The sequence below is a fragment of the Dromiciops gliroides genome, chromosome 5, assembly GCF_019393635.1.
Source record: "Dromiciops gliroides isolate mDroGli1 chromosome 5, mDroGli1.pri, whole genome shotgun sequence".
Lineage (NCBI taxonomy): Eukaryota > Metazoa > Chordata > Mammalia > Microbiotheria > Microbiotheriidae > Dromiciops > Dromiciops gliroides.
In genome coordinates, this window is record NC_057865.1 from 45,754,916 (window position 1) to 45,761,361 (window position 6,446).

The 6,446-nt window shown below is 50.1% G+C and overlaps 1 protein-coding gene across 2 annotated transcripts in view; it reads right to left on the reverse strand.

The window, feature by feature from the left end:
- LOC122729861 (myosin VIIA and Rab interacting protein) overlaps window positions 1–4,359 on the reverse strand; it is a 441,763-nt gene extending 437,404 nt beyond the window's left edge. For both annotated transcript variants that reach the window (XM_043968959.1, XM_043968958.1), the window contains exon 1: window positions 4,241–4,359. The gene's annotated coding sequence lies outside the window, so the exon portion shown is untranslated. The remainder of the gene's footprint in view (window positions 1–4,240) is intronic.
- Between the last annotated feature and the right edge of the window lie 2,087 nt (window positions 4,360–6,446).

Genomic DNA, 6,446 nt, shown 5'->3' on the forward strand with positions numbered 1-6,446 from the left:
CATGGAGGAAATCCCAGATCCCAAAGTCCTGAAATATCTAAGGGCCAAAAAAGTAGTACTGTCAGTGCTATCTAAGAGTAAAGAAACCAAGTGGATGGGCCCCTTGAACCCTCACTGGAGCTGGATCCCACATTGTTCAGAACTTACTTTTTTATATAAGTTTTACAGTTTGCCAAGTATTTTGCATACATGCTGTCATTTCTTCTGTATTCCTCCCCTCCTCCACACACACTGTAAAAAATTAATTGTTATTTGAAGTTTTTATGCCTCCGAGAGCACTGGCCTGGGGCTCTGCAAACCGCACGGTGTTCCACCCACTGGTTGTAGCTAGGGCTCTGGCACCTCAAGTCATCACTACTCACCAATGCCTACCTGGGCCTGGCAAAATTATAATGATTGGAAGCCTAGTGAGGGCAGTCATGTGACTGCCAGAGTGGCCATCCCATTGGCTGGGACTGTGTGGGGTGTTTCTAGGTTTGGGGGAGGAGAATTGGGCATTCTAGGTGGAAGCTGTAGAGCGACAGGCATTCTGCTGCATATTTTCAGCTGATTCCTGGGCGGTGGTATTTTTCAGGTATTATAATTTCCCTTTCCCTTGATCCTACTGATCCTGTTTGTTTGTTTTTTTAAGTTCGTTCTTGTTAAAATAAATCTTGTTCTGTTTTGAGGGAGGCTTCTGGTCTCCTTCCTTGCCCCAGTATTGTGGCGAGCCGCTTAGCTAGCACTCCCCAATTAAAAATTGGTCACCACAACACAAAGTAATCTTCTTGCAAGCAGGGACCATTTTTGTGCCCTTTGCCTTTCTTGTCTCCCCAACTATGATTACATTGCCTTGTAAATAATAAACACTTAGTAAATGTCTCTTGGTTGACTGGTTGATAATTGTGAGAGAGGTCTCCATGTCCTATCATAGTCCCATTTGTCATTCAACTGTTAACCTTTTCTCTGTTTGCATGAGGCATACTCTGATGCTTTCCTTTGAGCAGGAGACTGGATGTATGTGTGATTTGTTTACTTTGGTTTGGGGTCATGTTCAATGTGGAAAATGTTATATGCCCGTTTAAAAGTGCATTTTTTCCTACTTTTTGTGAAATGACACTGGGCATCTCCATAAGCATTAATATGGTCAACCTGACATTTGGGTGGATCTTCTTTGTTACAGTCCTCCCACCCCAAAAGTACTGTGTGGTAGAAGGAATCTCAATCCAGTATAATCAATCCTGGCTTTTTTTTTTTTTTTTTTTTGTGGGGCAATGAGAGATAAGTGATTTGCCCAGGGCCACACAGCTAGTAAGTGTCAAGTGTCTGAGGCCGGATTTGAACTCAGGTCTTCCTGAATCCAGGACTGGTGCTTTATCCACTGCTCCACCTAGCTGCTCCCAATCCTGGCTTCTTTTTAGCACACATAAGCATTGTTCTTTCTTTGAATTGGGCTAGGAGCCAGAGCAAGAACCCAATGGCCCTCTCTTCCCATCCAGTTCTTCAAGACTGAAATGTTAAGTCTAAGCTTTCCCTGAGCACTCTAGTCCTCACTGATTTTTCCCTCCATAGGATTCCTAAAGCATCTCTCCAGAAGATAGTTTGATCACAGTGTAAAGAGGAGGTAGTACACCAAATGCCAGAAGAAATAATGAGAAAAGAGTGGAACATGGAATAGCACTTCTAGGAACAACTGCTGGACTAGGATTCATGTCCTTGGAGCTGTTAAAAAGATGCCTAACAGATTCTTCAATACTCTTCTGGGGTAGCGGATTTGTAATTGTTCTTGTTTTACATATGAAGAAACAGAGGCATTGAATGATCCAGTCCCTAAGGTAGTGCTTACTTGTGGAGCCAAAATGAGAAAGACACACACTAATAAGTACACAAAGGAGAACATCCATACCTCTCAGAGAAATTTACTCCCTTAGATGTCAGGGATTGTTTCATTCTTTGACTCCAAAGTACCTGGTACAAAATAGGGTGCATGAGAAAAACTTGTCGAATAGTTAAGAATGCATATATGAAGTAAGAAGCAATAAGGGAAAATGCAGAAGATTAAAAGGGGATTTTAAAAAACATGGCTGATTCATAATTGTAAGAGAACCCATAAAACCTTATTCCTCAAAAGCTTTCTTGTCACTTCAATGACTAGAACATAGTAGGTGCTTAATATATGCTTAGTGATTAAAGTATTTGACACCCATGCCATAGAATCCCTGTCCCACAAAGCAGGGAAAAGATTAAACAGAATAACACTGACATAGCTATAGAAATAGACCAGGAAAAGGATGAAAGGAAATCAAATACTTCAGACTCTTCTCAGAGGCTATGATGGGAAAGGAAACTATCTTCTATCTTGTCCCTCTGTATCTGTTAGAGTGATTTTAAACCTGCAGTCTCTAATTCAGCCCAAGATACTTTCCAAAATTAGTAAATTTCCAAATGAAGGGGAAGAACTGGGACTTGGAAAGGAAGGTCAGAGAGGATAAGGGAAGGAAGACATAAGAAAAGCTGAACTCCAGGACCCAAGCCACAGCTTTCAGCCATGTACAGAAGCACTAAACTGGACTGAAGCTCTCTAGAGCAACGTGATTTTTTAAAAGCTCACCACCAATACTAGGTTTAAGAGTGAGTTTCCACCTCACCAAGAAACCTGCAGCAATCCTCAAGGTAAATCCTGATCACAAGGAGATGGGGGGGGAAGTGTTGCATGTATTTTTTTTTTAAACTTAGTACTAAAGCAGGCAAATGATTTGGCCTCAAAGAAATGTGTATGTATGTGTTTGAAGCTTATACAAATACAAACCAGGCACTGTGCTTCTCGCAGAAAGGACTCAGTTTCAAACACAAACACATACTTGCAGAAGTTAACCCAAAGTCAAGGCGTTTATTTAAAAGAAAGGAGGTGGAGCTTCATTAAAACACCAGCGCTAAGAAAGTCACCATCACAGAGATCCAAACAGCTGGCGGCTAATCGATTTGAACAAACAGGGCTACTGTTTTACTAGTCTGTCAATAAAACTACGCGGGGCTGGAAGGGCGGGGAGAGGGGGACTGGGGATTCTAAACCCAGAATTGACAGGGGAATACATGAAAACAGCACTGAAGACATGGACATCAGTAGTGCTCTCAATGGAGATTTTTTTACACACACACACACACACACACACACACACACACACACACACACACACACACACACACACACACAGGGGTTCTCCACCCCAGTGGTCCACTGCAGGTCTACTCCTGCAATGAAATGCCAACCCAGCACTTGTCAAAACCAAGAGACTTTTCTTAAATGGGAGAAGGGGGAAAAAGTGGATAATCCCTGACCAAGTCAAAGTCAGTGAGACTCCCTATGAACCGAAAGCCCGAGCAGAGAAAGAAGATGATGATAATAGCAACAATCCGAAGAAGAAAAGACAGTTTGATGGTTTCCGTTTTGTCTCTGATCTTTAATATGAGAATGGTGCGTGTTTAAATTCACGATATTCCAAGTGCTTCCTCAGGTCTCTCTCCCAGGGGCAAAGGTAGAAGATTGGAGTGGGAGGAGTGAGGGGTGCCTCTAGTCTATTGGAGTTCCAATTCTTTAGGCAGCACATTTGCCTGATGGGGGAGGGTGTGTGTGTGTGGGGGGGGGACGTGAAACATTGAAACTCATCCCCCCAGGTTAAAACCCCCCACCCACCCCCCAAGCTCTGAAGTTAGCCTTTATAACTGGAGAGACATTTGCAGGAACAGAGCTGCTAGCTAGGAAGAGGAAGGCTGCGGCTGTGGGAAAGGAAGCGGCAGCCCCCTGTCCCGCAACTGCACCCGGGAGACCCCAGGGCACCCGCAGCCGCTGCGTAACTCGCGTCCCTCGAAAGCCGCAGCGGCGCGATAGAGGCAGGAGCAAGCCGGGCAAAGGAGCAGCCTCGCTCACCCTCTGCCAGGGCCCCTCCTTCCCTCCGCCCGCCCGGGGGAGTGAACCGCCTCTGCAGGGCAATCCCCTTCCCCGGGTCTCCGAGCACGCATTTCCCCGTCGTCAGCCTCCCTCCTCTTTGTAGAGGGTCGCTTCTCTCCCCCGCCCCTAGCCCAAGCCTGGACCACTAGCCACCCTACTTCCCCACAGTGCGTGCGCCCTTAGCCTAAGCGTCTGCGGCCGCAGCACAGACCCTAGTAGCACCGAGCCTCGAGGCCTCCGATGGGCGAGAGGAGAGGAGTGGACGTGGCTCTGGAGAAAGGCCCCGGGGGTGTGAGGGTTGCCTCTACTCACCCCGAGAAGCGAAGGGAGATGCACCAAAATGGAAGCCCGGCAGCAACTTGGTTCATCTATCCCTGGTCCCTCGGGTTTTCCTGGCACTGGCACAGACACGGACACGGACGCCGGGCAGGGGTCAACAAGTCCTTCCTTCTCGGCGGCGCCGAGCAGCTGCACGTCCAGAGCTAGGGACACAGTTGTCGGCCAAGAGCGCACCGCACCCAGCCTTGGGTCCCCTCGGGGCCGCCGGGCTCGCTCCTTCCTCCTGGGTGCCTGAGGGCGCCTGCCTTTCCTATACCCGACTCTCCCGTGGGCACCGCAGCGACGACGAGCAGGGGGAAAACGTGAGATAGGAGACGGCTGGCAGCTCCCTGTGCCCCGGGGTTCTGAGGCGCAGCAACGCCCGCGGGGGCTCCCCGGGCTCCCGGGAATGCGGAGAGGAAGGGAAGGGAAGGGAAGGCGAGGAGGAGGAGCAGCAGCAGCGGCGAGATGGGAAGTGCCCGAGGAGGAGGCGAGAGCTAGGCTCAGCCTTCCCCGCACTGACCCAGGGCGCGGGCGCCTTCTGGGCTGGGTAGTGCCCGGAGCCGGCTAGGGCAGCGCAGGGCTTCGCTGCCGCTGCTGCCCTCGGTGAAGCCGAGGCTGGTGCGGTCGCAGCTGCTGCTTTAGACTCTCGGGGAAAGGATGGGAACTATGAGGAAGAAGGAGGCTGACGGCGGCGGTGGCTGCTGCTGATGCTGCTGCTGCTGCTGTAGCTCACGCTCCCCACAGCTGAGCCCGGCCGACCCTGCCACTGCTGCTGCTGACACCTGGCCGACACCCGCCGGCCAATCAGAGGAGCCCGGGGCGGGGGCGGGGAAGGGGGCGGGGGGAGGTTCGCGGGGCGGGAGGGAGGGCGCGCGCGCACGCTCGCATTCTGACACAGAGACACCCGCACCTCTCGCCAGCCCTGCCGCTAGGCGCTAGCCAGAGGACGCTCCACTAACCGCCCCACCTCCCTCAACGCGCCACCCCCTGACCCACCCTTGGCTCCCTCTGCCGCCATCCCCCCTCTCGGGGATCAGTGCACCCGCGGTGCGCTAGCTCGCGTGGGTCCGCCGGGCTCCAGTAGGCGCTGCCAGCTTGGCCTGGGGAGAACGGGGGAGGGGAGGATGCGGGGCACCTCCTCTGCTGCTGCTGCTATTGCTGCTGCTTCTATCTCGGGGGCTGGGAGTGGGCATGGAAGGGGTGATGAGGTGGGGCGGGAGTATGAGAGAAAAGGGCTGGGAGATGGAGGAGGGTTAAAGAGGAGAGATGACACATGATTGATTCTCCTGGGGAAAGGGGGGAGCACCGTTAAGCCGTCCCGCTTCACGGCCTGGCAAAGCCCCCCACCTCCCGGGGACCACTGCAGTAGAAGGCTGAAGCGTGTGGCCAAGGAGTGCAGTCCAGTGGTTAGGATTGCAGACAAGGCTCTGCGAGACCTGGGTTCCTTCCCCTGATGCACCAGCACCTGGTTCCCCGACCTTGGATAAATCATTTCATTTAACGAACATTCTATACTCCTTTCCCCATACACGCACTCATCCACGCAGTTTCGTGTATAGTGGAGGTGCCCAGTTCTCCATTGGGGAACCTGCCAGATGAAAGGGTTGGGTGAATATGTGGTTACCAAGTATCCCTAGGAACCTTCCCTGAAGGGCTTCGCTGCACTTAATTGAAGGGTTGAAGGAAGGTCCTTCTTGTCTCACAGACCAAATCAGTCTCAACATTCAAGCTCACTTTCAAAAGAGCTGAAGTTAAACGTATCAGAGGCAATAGGAAGAACCCATTGCTTTCAACTGTCCTCATTCTTTTAAGTGTCCCATTAACTGACTAGATGCGACCTCAAAAATGGCAAACAAAAATTCGAAAAACTCTGTAACCCTATTCATTTCTACCAAATTCAATTTGCATTCAGTAAGCGTAACAACCAGCCGGTTTTCATTAACATTGTGTTAAGCTGCTACCTCCCCTCAAACAATGCCATCTCTACCTGATATGTGACAATGGGCAGAATATTTTAGGGAATTGTTTCTCCAATTATGATTTCATTCACCAAATAAAAAGTGCAGGTTAAAAAAGTACTTATATATTAGGTGGAGTTCCCCTGCCCCCACCAAAGAAGTAGATTTGGGAGATAGTCTTTAGGTAATTAGTTTCAAGACAAAGCATTTGACTTCCTTATTTTTGTAGGTCCAAATTT